Source organism: Muscardinus avellanarius (genome assembly GCF_963383645.1).
Source record: "Muscardinus avellanarius genome assembly, chromosome: 6".
Lineage (NCBI taxonomy): Eukaryota > Metazoa > Chordata > Mammalia > Rodentia > Gliridae > Muscardinus > Muscardinus avellanarius.
Genome location: NC_137791.1, coordinates 103,752,009 through 103,769,998, shown reverse-complemented (window position 1 = coordinate 103,769,998; position 17,990 = coordinate 103,752,009). Strand labels below are relative to the sequence as shown.

The window sequence follows — 17,990 nt, the reverse complement described above, 5'->3', positions numbered from 1 at the left end:
TGGAGACAGACAGGCTGCTGTTCCTGAGCTGGAGACAGCTGGTCCTAAAGCCCCAACAGGTGCGGTGAGCGGAGCCAGCTTGTCCCAGGAATCCTTCCAGGATAGGATGTCTGTCTCTGCCGCTTCTGTCGTGCTTGTGCAGAGGCAGATGTGGGCATAGGGATGAGGCTCACTCGCTGTCTGTGGAGGTGTTTTTATTCTGAAGCATGCACCAATACCATCTACCACCCTGGGCTCCAGCCCCAAAGGATTAGCTCTGTGTTGGCCCCTGCTCTCTTTAAACACTCCTGCCTGCTTGCTCCACCACCAGCCTACTTACTGTCTTGCCATCCGGACCTGAGGCTGCAGCCCTGTGGCACCGTGAGTCCCAGAGCTGCCTGGGGAGCACTCAGGCCTCAGGGCTGCAGGGCTGAGAGCGATGTCCACCCTCCCGCCATCCTGACCTGAGACTCAGCCCTGTGGCACCGTGAGTCCCAGAGCTGCCTGGGGAGCACTCAGGCCGTGGGGCTGAGGACGATTGCTGAAGGCCTGTCCGCTGTACCTGGGAGCGTCCGGCTGGTCAGGAATCACAGAAGGTTCTGAGTGGGGAAGCCCAGGTCAGAGAGATCCCACCGAGCCTCGGATGGGGAACACGGGGCCGGAGGGGGAGGATAAGAGGAGCAGAGGGACCAAGAGCCACCGAGGGGCGACTCTGCGGGACCCTGATGAGGAAGGGACGGGGAGGGCCCTAGATGACCTGCCCCTGCTCCTGGCGAGGAGACCAGGGGCTTCCTCACAGGGGAGCGGCAGGTTCTGCCCAGTGGGCGGCAGTGTCCGTGGAACCAGGTCACTGGGATAGGCTGGGTCTCAGGCCTGGGCTGGTGCAGCAACCCGGAGGGACCTTGTCACGGCTGGCTATGTGTGACCCTGGGATTAGAGGCTCGTCTGTCTGTCTGCTCGCTGCTGGACCCTGGGCAGGGCTGGCCACCCAGAGCAGGTGGGTGGAGAAAGGAGGGCCCGCTGTTGGAAATCGGAGGGGAACCTTCCTACCCAGGAAGGGAGGGCTGGCCGTCAGCGCTGAACAAGGCACAGCCACGAGGAGGGCAGGAATGAGCAGCCATGACTGCAGGGCTCAGATGGTGGGCCAGCCTCTGCCCTTCCTGGTCTTTGCTATCCTGCAAAATGGGCGAGGAGCCTCCCAGGAGCATGACAACGGATCCACAGGGGCTGCTGAGGCGTGCGAAGCCTCCCCGGGCTGTGGTCAGCTGGCAGCAGCAGTGGCCCTGGAGCAGGCCGGGCCCAGCGCTCAGCATGGCGCCTGCACCAGCTCTCAGACACAAGCTTCAGCAGCATCGCTGCACAGGGGATGCGTCCCGAGGGGTCTGGGCCCGCCAGTCCCAGAATTCCACATCTGGACCAACTCTATAAAGCTATGGAAGCTACCAGAGCCGGGTGTGGTGGTGCATGCCTGTAATCTCAGTACTTGGGAGGCTGACCACCAAGATCACGGGTTTGAAGCCATCGTCAACAACTTAGTGAAGCCCTCAGCAACTTAGTGAGACTGGCTGGGTGAGCGAGTGTTAGCTCAGTGTCAGCACAGCTTTGACAGCCAATATATTTATATTGTTTTCAGGTACTGGGGATGGAACCCAGGAGCATCCTTCCTCAGAGCTACACTCCCAGCCCTATTTTATTTTTTATTATGAAACAGGGTCTCCCTAAGTTAATGAGGCTGGCCACGAACCTGCGATCCTCCTGTCTCAGCCTCCCAAATACTGGGATTACAAGCGTGTGCCACCACACCCAGCGACAGCCAATATTTACACCTGTCTGTTGTAGTTCTGTCCCCAAAGAGGAAGAGACAGGTTTCATGAGTAGGGAATCCTGTTTCAGAACTAAAAGAGGAAGGTATACGAAGGACTTGGAAATGATTTCCAAACAGTTTCAATTTTCTTCATACTTTTCTCTTTCTTTCTTTCTTTCTTTCTTTCTTTCTTTCTTTCTTTCTTTCTTTCTTTTTCTTTATTTCTTTTTGTGGTACTGGGGGTGGAAGCCAGGGGCTTTTCTACCTCCAGGCTACACTCCCAGACCTATTTTATACTTTATTTGAAAACAGGGTCTAAGTTGCTGAGAGCCTCACTCAGTAGCTGAGTCTGGCCTTGAACCTGTGTGATCCTCCTGTCTCAGCCTCCCAAGCACTGGGATTGCAAGCATGCACCACCACGCTCGGCCATACTTTTATTTTTCTGTCCATCCATCCACTCACCCACCCAGCTAGCACCCAGAGTAGGCCTCCCATAGTTTTAATTAAAAAGGCCTGCTGGGTGTGGTGGTGCACACTTGTAATCCCCGTTCAAAGCCAGACGCTCAGGTTCAAAGCCAGTTGCGCTGGCTTAAGAGACCCTGTTTCCAAATTTAAATTATATATATATATATATGTATATATATATATATGAAATTAAAGAAAATATATTTTTTACATTTATCTGGCATTTTATTTTTTTAATTTTTTATTGATGCATTATATTCAAACATCATATTGGGGTAAAAAAAAAAAACTTGTGTGTACAAACATGTACACATCGCTGATTTAACCCCTACCCAATTCCCACCCCATTCCCTCCCCGTCCCTCCTTCCCTTGCTTGGCTTAGTGATTGACTTCGATATGTTTTAGTATATATATATATATATATATATATATATATATATATATATATATATATATAGTCTGGGAGTGTAGCCCGGAGGTAGGAGGGTTTCCAGGAACCCCAGTACCACCAAAATAAATTAATAAAAAGGCCTAGTTTTTATTTTCCCAAGATACAATTTATTAGAAACTGCAGACAGTACTGCATGGGTAAAAAGAAGGGATTCACAGCTGGTGTCTCTTGCCTTCCTTATGGGAAACGAGCAAACTGTAGAGACAAGGTAGGACATGCGGTGGCCAGCCTGGTGGACTGCAGGTCTGCAGGTGGGGGCTTCTCTGCCTCAGAACCCAGCTGAGATCACACCAGGGACACAGCTCCACCTCCAAAGGCCTTGTGGTTACTCTCAGCATCCGTGGCCAGGGGTTCCATTCTGTCTCCTATAGCGGAGGCCTTGAGCCTCCCTGAAGACCCTGCTACTTGTGTAGGGCAACTGCGGTCCTGTCTCTGGAGCTGGTGGGATTTATTCTTTTCTAAATAGCAATAAAGTTTCATGTAGAATGTCTGGTTGTTATTAATAGCATTGTTAACTGTTTCAGGGCCTCCAAAAGACATGACATTGTACCTTCCTTTCTAGTAGATTATCTTGGGCTCCCACCCAATGTGGCTGTCACAGGAGGGCCACAGCTCCCCTACAGCTCCCCGGCCAAGTCCTCCCCAGTGCCCACTGAGGTTCGAGAGCCCCCCGCCCCAGTGCTGAAAGATAGAGAAGTAGACAATGTGGCCACTGAGAGTTTGCCCAAATATAGTCCTTTTTTTTTTTTTTTGGTAGTACAGGGGTTCCTGGAAACCCTTCTATCTCCAGGCTACACTCCCAGACCTATTATACTTTTTATTTGGAAACAGGGTCTCTTAAGCCAGCGCGGCTAGCTTCCATCCTCCTGTCTCCGCCTCCCGAGCGCGGGGATTACAACCGTGCACCACCATGCCCGGCAATACAGTCCTTTTAATACCCAATTATCATCAGAGACTAAATGACTTAAACTTGTGCCTGCATTCTAGAAACTTCTATTTAAAAGTTTTACCATTTCTAATACTTTGATAGCTAATCAATAAAATATAGGACTTGGAGAATGATATTTTTAATAAATTGATAACCAGTCTTCTTTGACCAGAATGCGATGAAATGGAAAAAGCCAGCCGGGCATGGCGGTGCATGCTTTTAATCACAATATTTGGGAGGCTGAGATGGGAACTGCAGGTTCAAGGCCAGCCTGAGCAACTCAAGGAGAACCTCTTTCAAAAAAACAATAAATAAAAAGGTCTGGGGTGTAGCTCAGAGCTTCAATCTCTAGTACCACACACAAAAGAAAGTAACAACAACAACAACAACAAAAGGGAAAACAAGGAAAAGATTTTACAGGGACGATGGTGGTCACCGAGCTGAAGAGCTGCAGCGGTGGGCCTGAGATGGTTTTGCCCTTCGTCTGCTGGCCGTGGGGCCAGCTCAGTGGGTTTCCACGTGCCCATCAGAAGGCCTGGAGGCACACCGCGGCAGGAACAAGGCTCTTCCTGGTGCTTCTTGATGGAGCAGAAGAGGATACAGCACCAGCCAAGAGGGTCAGTCTAGCTCAGAACAAGAACAGAGCTAGCTTGGTTCCTGCGAAAGGGTGGTCAGGTGGGCTGTCATTCAGGAGTGCGCATTGGCTTCAGGTGCATTTCAGAGCCCTGCCTTTCAAGGGCTGGGTGGGGGAGCTCAGCGGTAGAGCTTCGCCTTGCATGTGTGAGGCCCTGAGTTCATTCTCTGGAAACACACACACACACACACACACACACACACACACACACACACACACACACACACGGAGGATATGGTTTGAGCTGGGGATCAGCTCAGTGGTAGAGCATTTGCTTAGCATGAATGAGGCCCTAATCGATCAGTATTACCACACAAAAACAACAAAATACCCAAAACAAAACAAAGGTGTAGCTTTTCCTGGGTGAGCACTTCAACCTTGAGGAGGGGTAGTTAACCAATCATCCTGGCACCAGATATTATATCTCTTATATCACAATATTGTATCCTCTATAAACTTTTCTGACTTTTTTTGTTTGGTACTGGTGATTGAATCCAGGGGCTTTTAACCTCTGAGCTACATCCACAACTCATTTTAAAAAAATAAATTTTATTCTGAAACAGTCTTGCTGAGAGCCTTGCTAAGTTGCTGAGGCTGACTTCAAAACTGTGATCCTCCTGTCTCATCCTCCCAAATACTGGGCTTACAGGCACGCACCACCACGTGGGGGTGGTCAGCTTGAGGGTGCGGAAGCAGATGTCGTACAGGGCCTCGTCGTCGATGCAGAAGGTCTCGTCTGTGTTCACCAGCTGGTGCATGGACAGCGTTGCATTGTAGGGCTCCACCACGGTGTCCGACACCTTGGGCGAGGGCATGATGCTGAAGGTGTTCATGATGTGGTCAAGGTACTCCTCGCGGATCTTGCTGATGATCAGGGTGCCCATGCCCGAGCCTGTGCCGCCCCCCAGCGAGTGGGTGAGCTGGAAGCCCTGCAGGCAGTCACGGTTTTCCACCTCCTTCCGTACCATGTCCAGGACCGACTCCACCAGCTCGGTGCCCTTGGTGTAGTGGCCCTTGGCCCAGTTATTTCCTGCCCCGCTCTGACCTGCCCGAGGGAAAGAGAATGTTAGATACAGACACAAAGCACTTTGGAACCTGTCGTTTGGACTGTGGAGGACAAGGTCGGAACTAGTCTTAGTTAACCTGTTTGATGGTCTTCTGGAGAGGGTTTGTTACCTATGAAAATTGGTATCCTAAGAGGGGTTAATGTTATAAAAAAAAATCCCAGTGTGTTCATGACCCTCAAAAGCTCCTGGGATTGCCGGGCGTGGTGGCGCACGCTTGTAATCCCCGCGCTTGGGAGGCAGAAACAGGAGGATCGCGCAGGTTCGAAGCCAGCCGCGCGCGCTGGCTTAGGAGACCCTGTTTCCAAATAAAAATGTAAAAATAGGTCTGGGAGTGTAGCCCGGAGATAGATGGGCTTCCAGGAACCCCAGTACCACCAAAAAAAAAAAAAAAAAAAAAAAAAAGCTCCTGGGATCACCCTAAAGAAAACTAAGAAGGGGATGTTTAACCAGTGACAGCTGCTTCTAAGTCAGGCAGAGAGAATTCAGCAAATGCCCTAATTAGATACATTAAGCGGGCCAGGGGCGGCTCTGTGATCCTGCAGAGAGGGGCTCAGTGTATCCCTTTCATTATGTCCACACAGGGTCTTGCTAAGTTGCTGTGTACTGGCCTCGAACCTGTGATCCTCCCGTCTCAGGCCAGGATCTCAGGCATGCAGCACCGCTCCCAAAGTCCCTTAGTGTCTTCAAATAGTTACCTGTTGTGCTGATCCGGGAGGTCACCTGGGGCCCATAGAACCTGTTACAGGTTTTTTTTTTTGTTGTTGTTGTTCTTTATTCTTTCCCTGCAGAGGCTGCTCTGTCATGGAATGCTCCCACAGCCTCTGTAGGCCGACATTGGCCCCGAGCTGTCTGGCAAGTGACCAGAGACATGACCCCTGTGGGCTGGATGGGGCTAGGCCAGCACGAGGACCGTCTGTGGCCACAGGACTATGGCGGCACTCGACATGGAAAACCATGTGGCTGTTGAGAAGGCGAGTCGTGTGGCCGGCTCCCAGAACCACGCCGCCCAGGACTTCAGGAACCACAGAGCAGGCGCCACGTTACAGCCACAAACCGAGGGCTGAGGGGAGCCCTGGAGAGGAGGGGCAGCACAGACCCCCCTCTAGGAAGCGATGGACACAGAGGGCGACATTCCCAGCAGGGCCAAGTGTCCTTGAATCCTGGCTGAGGCATGGATCCCAGGAGGATGGAGGATCAGGTGGCCCTGGCCCTGAGGCTGCTTCCAGGGACCCAGGGCTCCTGGCATGAACCCCACTCAGCTCTCAACAACACCCTGCAGGGAGCGGGTGGACAAGGGTGGCATGATCCTGGGAGGGCATGCAGGTGGCAGCAGAATCAACTGGCCATCAGGAGGACCCAGACTTGGTTGTGAAAACTACACCCCTTAAGGGTTTTGCCCCAAGAAAACTTAAAGGGCCTTGCTAGGCAGACACAGCTGCATTGCCTCAGCATGGTAGCAGGTGGTATGGCTTCCCTGACTGTCCAGCAGCCTTCCCAAGAATGTGCCACCTGGGTTCTGGGGGCCACACAGGCTCCCTGAGGCCTTGTCCCCCACATCCAGCCACCTTCACAGCCACCTTGGCTCCAATCTGGTTGCCGCACTGGCCCGCCTAGACGTGCACAATCTAATGCATGGCGCTGGCTCTGAGAACTGTGACCTCTGGGTGAACCTGAGAGCCCCGCAGCACAGAGACCCGCTGCTGCCCCACAGCTCTGGCTTTTATACCCCAGGACGGTGGGCGGGGCTTGGGCAGCTGGGTGTAGATTACAGCACCATGAGGGAGGGCTGGGGCCTGGTCCCAGGTGTGAGGATGCTCTGCAGGGCTAGGGCTGCCGGGTCTAGGGGGCGTCCGGCCCTGGCATCTCATGGTAAGAGCAGTGTCCAGCCTCTGGACCCAGAGGGACTGGAGACCTGGGTCTGGAGCCAGGGTGTGAGCGGGGAGCTGCCTCCAAACACGGTCCTCCCCCAGGGGCGGGGAACGGGCCTGGAGGTCCCGTTTGCAGTAGGGAACCAGGATAGAAGGGAAGAGGCCGTCAGTGCATCTCGGGGGTTTGCCAAGGGCTCTTGCATCCCGGGCAGGGTCCTGGACTCTCTCCCTCCTGTTGCCATTCTCGGGGGAATTCACTGCCAGTACAAACACCGGGAGGGGTGCCGCAGGAGGAGGAGAGGGCTGGGGGAGTGATGGGCAGCTGCTCTAAGAACAGAGGGCGGCCGGCGGCGTGGCTCTTCACCTCTGCTAGCCAGAGGGGTGGGAGGACGGGAGAGCGCTCCCAGCCGGCTCTGTCGCATGTCGGCTCTGGCCTCTCGGTCCTTGTAAAGGCCTCTAAGTGTGGAAAATCATGAGAGAGAGGGAGAGGGAGAACATAACAGTCACACGATGTGTCAGCCGCAGCCGTGTCCTGGCCTGGCAGGGTTAGGTCATCTCGTCCTCAGAGCCTCACAGACCTGCTCAGTCCACCTCAGTGGACACTAGCCACAAGAGAGGTGTCTGAAGTGAGGCGTGCTGGAAGTGGAAAAGACTCACTGGCTTTCAGGGGCTGGGTAGTTAAAATAATGTAAAATACTCTATTGCCATTTTAAAAATATGGATTACAAATAGAAATGATAATGGGCTGGCTGGATATACTGTGAAATAAAATATTTTTAAAATTAATGCCGGGTGTGGTGGCTCACGCTTATAATCCCCGCGCTTGGGAGGCAGAGACAGGAGGATTGTGCAGATTCAAAGCCAGCCTTGCTGGCTTAAGAGACCCTGTTTCCAAATAAAAATATAAAAAAATAGGTGTCTGGGAGTGTAGCCCGGAGGTAGAAGGGTTTCCAGGAACCCCAGTACTATATATATATATTTTACTGTTTTAATTTGTGAAAAAGTAGAAAAAGTTAGAATTCTAGCTGTGGCTCACATTCTATTTCTGTTGAGCACAGCTGTCCGGGAATGAGCATTATTACCACCCCCATTTCACAGCTCAGAGATGGAGGCTGAAAGGCCTTGAGGAGCTGCAAAGGAACCCGGGAGCCTGCGTCCTTCTCACCTGGAGAAGGCCCGGTCGAGTTTCCAAGGTCGGGGCAGGATCAGGTCAGCACCAACCTTAGTCTCATCTTCAGTGGGAAGTGAGCGGGGGTCTCTGCCTCTCCCTCTCTCTCTGGAGCCAGTTTCTCCAAATCTAAAATGATGATAGTTGCAGGCACCTGAGGCCAACATTATGAGCAGGAGGCGAGAAGCTACAGGAAAGGGGGTCGAGTTCATGGAGCAAAAATGCCCCACAAGCCCGGGTGGCGTTGTGGTTATAAGCGTGAATCCTGCTCGCCATGTTAGTAGTCGGTCTCTATCAGAGGCACAGGCTAAAGGCTGCTCACCCTTATGTCATTTCTAGCCCATAGCGAGGTCTTCATCAGTCCTGCTTCAGAAAGCCAGGCCTCCTGGCTCTCCCAGCGTGCGGGCAGGGGCCTGAGCCTCCTCTGGGTGGGATGGACGGATGCCCTAGACTCTCCTCCACCGGCTGCTGGGCCTCTACTGGGCAGCTTGTCTCCTGATGCTATTTCCAGGGGTGCAGGGCTCCAGGTAACGTTGCTGATCACACAGTTTCACAAAAAGTGTCTGGAGATAATTGTCTGCTGGCCCTTGTTTCATTCAAGGTGTAGGTTTAAGGCCATTGGGAGCAGAGAATGAGGTCCAGAAGGACGGTGCTGGGGACCTGGGCTTCACTAGCAGGTGGGTGTTAGATCACCTTCTGTGTGGCTTCCTCACCCCGTGGCGTGAGCCTGCTGGAGGCTTCCTCTTTCCCCTCCCCCTCCCCATCCCAGCCCCTTCCTCTATCCCACTGGTCTGTCTTCTCTTTTACGTGAAGTCCCTTTTGTTCCCTATTTTCTATCTAGGGTCCACATATGAGAGAAAACATATGACCCTTGTTATTTTTATTTTTTTGCAGGTCTGGGGATGGAAGCCAAGGGCATTCAACCTCTGAGCTACACCTCCTGCCCTAGTTTTTATTCTTTTATTTGAAACTGGGTCTCACTGAGTTGCAGTCTGCCAACCGCGATCTTCCGGTCTCAGCCTCCCAAATGCTGGGATTACAAGCGTGCGCCACCACGCCCGGCTGACCCTTGGTTTTCTGAGACTGGATGATGCTTCTCATTTATCCAAAGTTTCTTTCTCATTCCTTGTAAGCAAGGGGATGGGCTGTCAGGAATTGTTATTGGAGAACGTTATTTCCCCTCTCTTCAAAAATCTCACTTAAAACCGTATCAAGTAAGCTGGTAGTGGTGGCACACGTTTGTAATCCCAGTACTTGGGAGGCTGAGACAAGAGTATTGGTGGTTCGTGGCCAGCCTCAGCTACTTAGGCCCTCCGCAACTTAGTGAGACCCTGTTTCAAAATAAAGAATAAAAAGTAGGGCTGGGGGTGTAGCTCGGCAGTAGAATGTCCCTGGGTTCCATCCCCAGTACCCCCCCAACACACACAAAGTATCAAGGGCTTTTCATTTCAGCAATTTGAATTTCTTCGTTTGGGATTATATATGCATGTTATTACTTATTAAATGCTATTTTGATTGAAAAGTACTCTGATTGCATTTTAACATTCATGCCTATATATGTTTATTAGTTTTTTTGTGTGTGGTAGTGGGGATAGATAGAACCCAGGGGCATTCTACCCCTGAGCTACACCCCTAGCTGTTTTATTTATTTTTTATCTTGAAACAGGGTCTCACTGAGTTGCAGAGGGCCTCATTAAGTAGCTGAGGCTGTCCGCGAACCACGATCCTCCTGCCTCAGCCTCCCAAATGCTGGAATCACAAGTGTGCGCCATCACACCTGGCTTGTTTATTAGTTTTTAGAATAGAGTTGAGAATATGTCATGTTTGCTGAATTCTCTTAAAAAGCATACATTTTACAGGTTATCATATTGGAATAAAAAGAAGAAACCTGACATAGTAAGACTGTGAGTGGAGCAAACTGCAGATTTAGCTCGTCTGGCTTCTGGGCTCCTCTGTACCTGCATAGTTGTCTATTCATATTTGACCAGAAGAAATTTTATGTTGGTATCACATTTCTAATTTATTAATATCCTCTAAGATAACTGTATCCATTTTTACAACCTTCTCTTTTATTTTTTAACTTTTAGACTTTTCTGAGGAAATTATTATATGACTTATCTATAGCGATATGCATGGTCATATATGTATTTCTGTGTGTACCTGTGTATAGTCATGTATTTCCATTTTTCTTTTTTTAAGACAACAAGTCAGTGAAGTTTTCTTTTTTGATGACAGTATATTTTATGTGAACATAATTTTCGATGTTAAACCTCTGTTCACAATGGGCTATTTCTCTGATGCAATTCAGAAAAAGTATTTTGATTCTGATAGTCTCAACTATATTTCGGGTCTAACATGTTTTCCTAGAAGCAGTAATTATTCTCTTTCCTTTAATTATACAAGTAAGGCCCAGATTTCTTTTCTTTTTTCTTTTCCTTTCTTTTCTTTCCTTTTCTTTTTTTCAGTGCTGGGGATGGAGCTCAGGGCCTTGTGCATGCTAAGCGAGCATCTAACACTGAGCTACATCCCAGCCACAGGTTGTTTTTTTAATCATCATGCCCAGCTACCTTGATGATAGAATTGCATAGAAGTTCAATTAACCTTAAAAATATTTTGAGTTTGTCATCTCTGAAAGGTGAGTTTTTCTATTGTTAAATATTGTAATTCTCAGTTACTCAGACTGTGCTCCATATTTTCCCCATTTTCTGCAGAACATATTTGAGGAAATTGACTTTTAATTATTTATTTATTTATTTATTTTTACAGTACTGGAGTTGGAACTCAGGGGCATTTTACCTCCGAACTACACCCCTAGTCCTATTTTTTATTCTTTATTTTGAAACGGTCTCACTGAGTTGCAGAGGGCTTCACTAAATAGTAGCAGAGGCCATCTGTGATCCGCAAGCCTCCTGTTTCAGCCTCCCAAATGCTGGGATTACAAGCGTGCGCCACCACGCCCGCTGACTTTTAATACTTTTAAATCGACGTTGAATCATCACAACTTTTGTTCCCACTTTTCTGATCTTTGCATATTTTCTTCCAGTGACAAACATTTCATATGTATATTACTGCTAAAGAATGTGCATAGAAATGTAATAAAGATGAGGATTCTCTGGAATAAGTGATCCAGCCACCAGTCAATTTGCCAGTGGAACATATTTTTACAAAGTCATTCTTTTGAAAATATTCAGCCATTAGTTGAAATAGAGCCTCTGAAATGCGATTTTTTTCCCTGTAGTTTAAAATAAGAAGCTTTTTAGAGAGCAAACCCAGGACATGGCCACAGCATAAGAAAAAAATATGATAAATATGTTTACACATATGTGTAATTACTTCATATGTAAAAGTGGCATTAATCTTAAATAATATATTTGTTTGCATTATTTAATTTTGTATTATGAATGCTCTTATTAAAAAACAGGACTACCTGGGTGTGTTGGCAGTAGTTGGGAGGCTGAGACAGGAGGATTGGAAGTTTGAGGCCAGCCCCAGCAACTTAGACCCTGTTTCAAAATAAAAAATAACATAGGGCTGGGGGTGTACTTTGGAAGTATAATGTCTCAGGTTTGGCCTCCAGTACCAAAAACAAAAATAAAACAAAACAGATCTAGTTAAGAGTATCAATTAATAGTAATAGTATGAATATTTAAAGAAACAAATATTTGAAAAAAATATAAACATGTCTTAAAATAAATTTTTATTTTAGAGTAGTTTTCTGTTGACACAGAAATTGCCAAGAAAGTGCAGAGGTTTCCCAGGCAGCCTCCTCCTAGCTTCTTCTTATTAATATCTCACATGTGATATCTCAGATGTGCTATTAACGTCTTCCATCATTTATCCTAATGAACAAATCCCGATAGGCTCTTATGAAAGCCCCTGTTTCCTTTGAATTCCTTACTTCTGCACCTCCCAGTCCCAGGGTGGCATCTGGGATCCCATGAGGTGTGAAGTCACCGTTTCCTTGGGCTCTCAATGCGGTGACAGTTGCTCTGGCTCTCCTTGTTCTGCTGACGTTGGCCGTTACGGAGGGCCTGTCAAGCATGGTGTCGATTGCCGCGATGGAGACTTGCCTGTGCTTCCTCCTGTTTACACTGGCGTCCTGAGCTCTGGGGAGACGATGGCAGAGCTGAAGTGCTGGTCCGAGCCTTCCTGCCCTCATGGTGATCGGTCATGTTGTGAGATTGCCTGGCTGAGGCAGTGCCGGCCAGTGTTCACCATGGAGTCACATCCCCATGTCCACATCGTGTGTATTTGTTAGAGGAAGTGACTGCAGAGCCCAGACCTAAGGAATAAGACCTAAGACCTTGGTGGCTGAGTATCTACATCAGTTAGTAACCTGGGTTTCTGCATAAGAATTCCTCTTCGGCCTCGTTTTAAGTCTGTTTAGTCAGTCATTTGTACCAATATGGACACCTGGATGTTTACTTTCAGCTTTTGTTTTTCTCCAGTTCTACAGGACTTCGCTGCTCAGTTTCTCCCTGCTCTAACCAGTGGGTGTCATTTCCACTAGGAGCTCCCTTCACTGGTTCCTGGTTGCCTTTGACATAATTCTATGTTTTTACCCTGAATTTCTTACTTTCTGGCATTTCAGGATAATCCTTGCTAATGGATTTAACTGCTGCAGTCCTACTATCAGACTTTCCTCAAAGAGCTTTGGTTCCTTTTATTTAAAACTGGTCATTAAAAACTCACATCTAGTGGCTCAATGTGCACACTGCATCTTGACTCTCACAACAGACAACGCAAAGAAATATGTGCAATCTAACCTATATGTGCACACCTATAAAAAGATATTACATGGACCTATCTGTGTCTATATTAAGCTAAATATAAGTTTATGCTGGTGTCTCCAATCAGTGACCCTGGACCCATGATGACAGATCATGCTAGCCTTTTCTTGTAGCTCATCTGTAACAACCTGACTCCTAGCATCTGTCACATATTTAATTCATTGCTCTATTTTGAAGGATAAATTTATTTTCCAGATTATAGGTTGTGACATCTGAGAAATACATATATTGAATCTCTGGCCCCAGTTTCTGCTGTAAAGCTCCTCAAATTGTCATAATTTCATGAGTGATCGGGTTGCTAGCAACATTAACCAGCTGACCCAGTCACATCTATTGGATTTTATGAAAACTTTTTTTAATAGATTGTAACCATTGTCACAGCTATAATCTAAAAGACTTGACCATGTAACTTAGAAGAAAAAAGATTGATTAGCTCTCTGTTTTCAGGTTCAGTCCACCCGAGGCCAGGGACTGTGGATCTCAGGGTGTGGGCATGGGGAAGCAAGAGAGGAGGAGTGGAGGGAGCCATGATAATCCCCAAGGCCACATCCCTTCTCCAGCCTCATCCTATCAGCATGGGCCACCTGGAAATAAATCCATTACAGTGGATTCCCCACTGTGGATATTAAAACCCTCACAACTCAGTTACATTGACTCCAAACACCAGTGCATGAGCTCTTCAAGGGACCATTCTATAGCTAGCTATAACAATTACACAGTCTTTAAAATATGCAATAATGGAGGAATTGTTTTATCAATTAATATATAGTTTGGTTTTCAAATATTTCATATGCTTTGAGGAAGATTATGCTTTTTTTTTTTTTTGGGGTGGTACTGGGGGTGGAACCCAGGGGCTTTCTACCTCTGGGCTATACTCCCAGACCTATTTTGTATTTTATTTGGAAACAGGGTCTCACTAAGTTGCTGAGGCTGGCTTTGAACCCGTGCGAACCTCCTATCTCAGCCTCCCAAGTGCGGGGATTACAAGCGTGCACCACCATGCCTGACTAGGATTATGCATTCTTTTAAAAAACTATTCTTTTTTTTTTTTTTTTTAGCACTAGGGATTGAATGAAGGGGTATTCTACCTCGGAACTATACCTCCAGCCCAATTTTTTATTCTTTATTTTGAGACAGGGTCTAAATTTCAGAGGGTCTCACGAGTATCTGAGGCTGGCTGTGAATCTCTGATCCTCCTATCTCAGCCTCCCAAGTACTGGGATTACAAGCATGCACCACCACACCCGGCTTATTCATACTTTCTAATTGACAAAAATTGTATATATTTATGGTCTACAACATGATGTTTTGAAGTATGTACACATTTGTGAAATGGCTACATCAAGGTCATTAATATGTTGTCTCTCCTCCATTATTTTTGTTTTTTTCCCCTGTAATTCAAAAGAGATTTACATAGGACCTCATTTTATCTTTAATATCTCTTAAACTTTTTTTTTTTTTTTTTTTTTTGCGGTTCTGGGGAGGGAACCCAGGGGCATTCGACCTCTGAGCTATAGCCCCTGCCCTATTTTTTATTCTTTATTTTGAAACAGGTCGCATTGAGTTGCAGAGGGCCTCACTACATAGCTGAGGCTGTCCGTGAACCATGATCCTCCGGTCTCAGCCTCCCGAATGCTGGGATGACAAGCGTGCGCCACCACGCCCGGCTTCTCTTCAACTTTGGCTCGTATCATTATCTCAACTCTCTCTGTGCCATATTGTGAAAACTGGCTTAAAATTGGTCTCCCGGTTTCCTGTTTCTCTCTTCACTTTTGTCCAATCTACTGAAATCTATTGAAATGTCTTACATTTTAATAATTATAATTTTTCTTTAAAGTTGTATTTAGTTGCTTGTTTCAATGGTAATTTCTAAAATGCTTTTCTCTTCTGGAGTGTTCAGCTTTTATTCCAGTTTTTCTTTTTTAAAACCTAACATTTGCCGGGCGTGGTGGCGCACGCTTGTCATCCCCGCGCTTGGGAGGCGGAGACAGGAGGATCGCGCAGGTTCGAAGCCAGCCGCGCGTGCTGGCTTAGGAGACCCTGTTTCCAAATAAAAAATAGAATATAGGTCTGGGAGTGTAGCCTGGAGGTAGAAGGGTTTCCAGGAACCCCAGTACCACCAAAAAATAAGTAAATAAATACAAGTAAATAAATAAAGCCTAACATTTGATTACTCTATATTCTATTGTGTGTGCTTACCTAGTTTTGGTATTGTCCTCCTAACACATGTGCTTATTTTTTTATTATGATCTCATGTTTATTTGAAAACCTTATTTCTAAGAAGATGCACATTTACCTCTTCCAGTTATCAGGGAATCTAGAGTACCTGTGACTAGTTAGCTGCCTTCCCCTCTTCCTAGCCCACGGTGAGTCATCGTCCACTCTCCACCTGCAGATGCTGAAGGCTCAGCCTCACCCAGACAGGACTTCAGGATCTGAAGGCTCAGCCTCACCCAGTCAGGACTTCAGGGTAAATTCCGCATGTGGTGACCACTGAGGCCCTCTCCCCGCTCTGGAGCCTGGCCTTCCACTCTTAGACCCCAGTAGTGCCGGGGAAGCTTTGTTTCCACGTGGTCCACTTGTGTGCAGTGCAGGGTCTTACAGAGGATTCGGCACACTAGGTAGGATGTGGCTGTGCACTTTCAGGAAGTGCCACTCAACTAGACTAGACCTGGACGTTCTTAGAAATCCTTGCAAGCATTTCTGCCTCAGCTTCTTCAGGTCTGGCGTTTGTATTATCTCTTGGGTTACCCAGAATCTCCCATCTAGCCTCTGCTGCTCTGACTCAGTACCTTACGGTGTGTCCTTTACAATATCACTAATCTTAGGGATTAGAATGACCCGTTTGTTTGTTCGTTTGTTGTACTAGGAATTAAACCCAGGGTCATTCTACCTCTCCAGCTACATCCCCAGCCCATTTTATTTTTTGTTTTGAAACAGGGTCTCACTAGGTTGCTGAGAGTCTTGCTACCTTTCTGAGATGGCCTTGAAGCTGTGATCTTCCTGTCTCAGCCTCTCAAATCCTGGGATTACAAGGGTACACCACTACACCTGGCTCTAGAACGACCTTTTAAAAAATATAAGCGTGGAGTTCGCGGTGATCCCGGCTGCAGTCTCCTCCTGTGGGTCCGTGCCCACCCTTCTTCCTCCTCCTCCTGGGCCAGGCCATCCTCTTCCCTTGCACTGCTGCCTCCTCCTGGGCTGGGCCTGCCCTGCAGCCGGCTGCTGCCTCCTCATTCATCCTCGGGTACCTTAGGCGCGACAGGCACCAAGATATCCAACGAGTGGTCTGCCCTGCCAGGAAGCTAGTCACACTAGAAGCTGGTACACAGCCTCAGGACCGCAGCTGAATGCACAGCTAGAAGGCTGGCTTTCACAAGTACAGTCGACAAAAAGACCTGCTACGGCCATTATTGCACCCCATGCAGGATATACTACTGAGGGTCTTGTGCGGCCCAGGCTTACAAATGAGCAGATCCATCTGTTACTCCAAGAATTTTCATCCTTGGGCCTTCACACCGCGTGCCCCCCTCTCGATGTGCACTTCCCAGGGGGAATATATATAGGACACCTCTATATAACCTTCGTATTGACCAAAAGATTTATGGAGAGCTATGGAAGACAGGAATGTTTGAATGCATGTCTCTACAGACAGATGAAGATGAACACAGTGTTGAAATGCATTTGCCTTATACAGCTAAAGCCATGGAAAGCCACAAGGATGACTTTACTATTATCCTGTACTAGTTGGAGCTCTGAGTGAGTCAAAAGAACAGGAATTTGGAAAACTCTTCATTAGATACCTAGTGGATTCTAGTAATCTCTTTGTGGTTTCTTCTGATTTCTGCTATTGGGGTCAAAGGTTCTGTTAGTTACTATGATGAATCCCAGGGGTAGATTTATAGATATATTAAACATCTAGATAAAATAGGTATGAGTATTATAGAACAATTATATCCTGTATCTTTTAGCAATTACTTGAAGAAATACCATAATACTAAATGTGGAAGACATCGCATTGGGGTGTTATTAAATGCTATCACAGAACTCCAGAAGAACGGAATGAATATGAGCTTTTTCTTTTTGAATTATGCCCAGCCAAGTCAGTGTGGAAACTGGCGAGACAGTTCAGTGAGTTACACAGTGGGACCAGTGACCGTCCACTAAAGCTCTGAGTCCTCAGGGATGCTACCTACACACACTCACGCTGTCTGGGTCCCAGCCTAGCCGCTACCAAGATCTTGGTTCTGGTTTGGGGGGAATTCTTTTTCTCTTTTTGTATTTTACTTTTTTAAAATTTATTTTTATTGGTGCATTGTAGACAAACACCACAATAGAATACAAGACGTGAGGATATCCAAGTACACATTGTCCAATTAGCCTTTATCCAATCCCCATCCCATTCCCTCTCCCTCCCTCGATCCCATGCTTGATTTAGTGATTAACTTTGATATATTTGTTTATGTACATCAGGTGTTTTAAAGATATTCCATCTTCCCCCATCCCATCCCCTCTGATTGGTCATCTTAAGTGCTCCTCCATAGGGCCCTTTCTTCCACTAGATTTCCTCCTATTACCCATTACTTCCTAGTTTTTGCATATTAGGGAAAGCATCTGATTTTTTATTTTCTGTGATATTTTTCCGTGTATGCTGCATTGCAAGTTCCGATCCCACTCTGCCTGGCCATCTGGCAGACTCTGATCCCGGCCTTGCTGGCTCCAGCACCGGCCTTGCCTCATGGCAGGCTCCGATCCCGGCCTCGCTGGCCCCGACACCGGCCTCACTGGTTTGGGGGGAATTCTAAAACCTCAAACCAATAGAACTTTCTTCTCTT

General features: G+C 47.5%; 1 pseudogene across 1 annotated transcript; it reads left to right on the top strand.

Annotated features, from left to right (window-relative positions):
- The first annotated feature begins 16,577 nt into the window (after window positions 1-16,577).
- On the top strand, window positions 16,578-17,328 carry LOC308264465 (annotated as a pseudogene). Its single transcript has 2 exons — window positions 16,578-16,914; window positions 17,028-17,328. The product of its transcript is annotated as an uncharacterized misc_RNA (transcript).
- The last annotated feature ends 662 nt before the right edge of the window (window positions 17,329-17,990 follow it).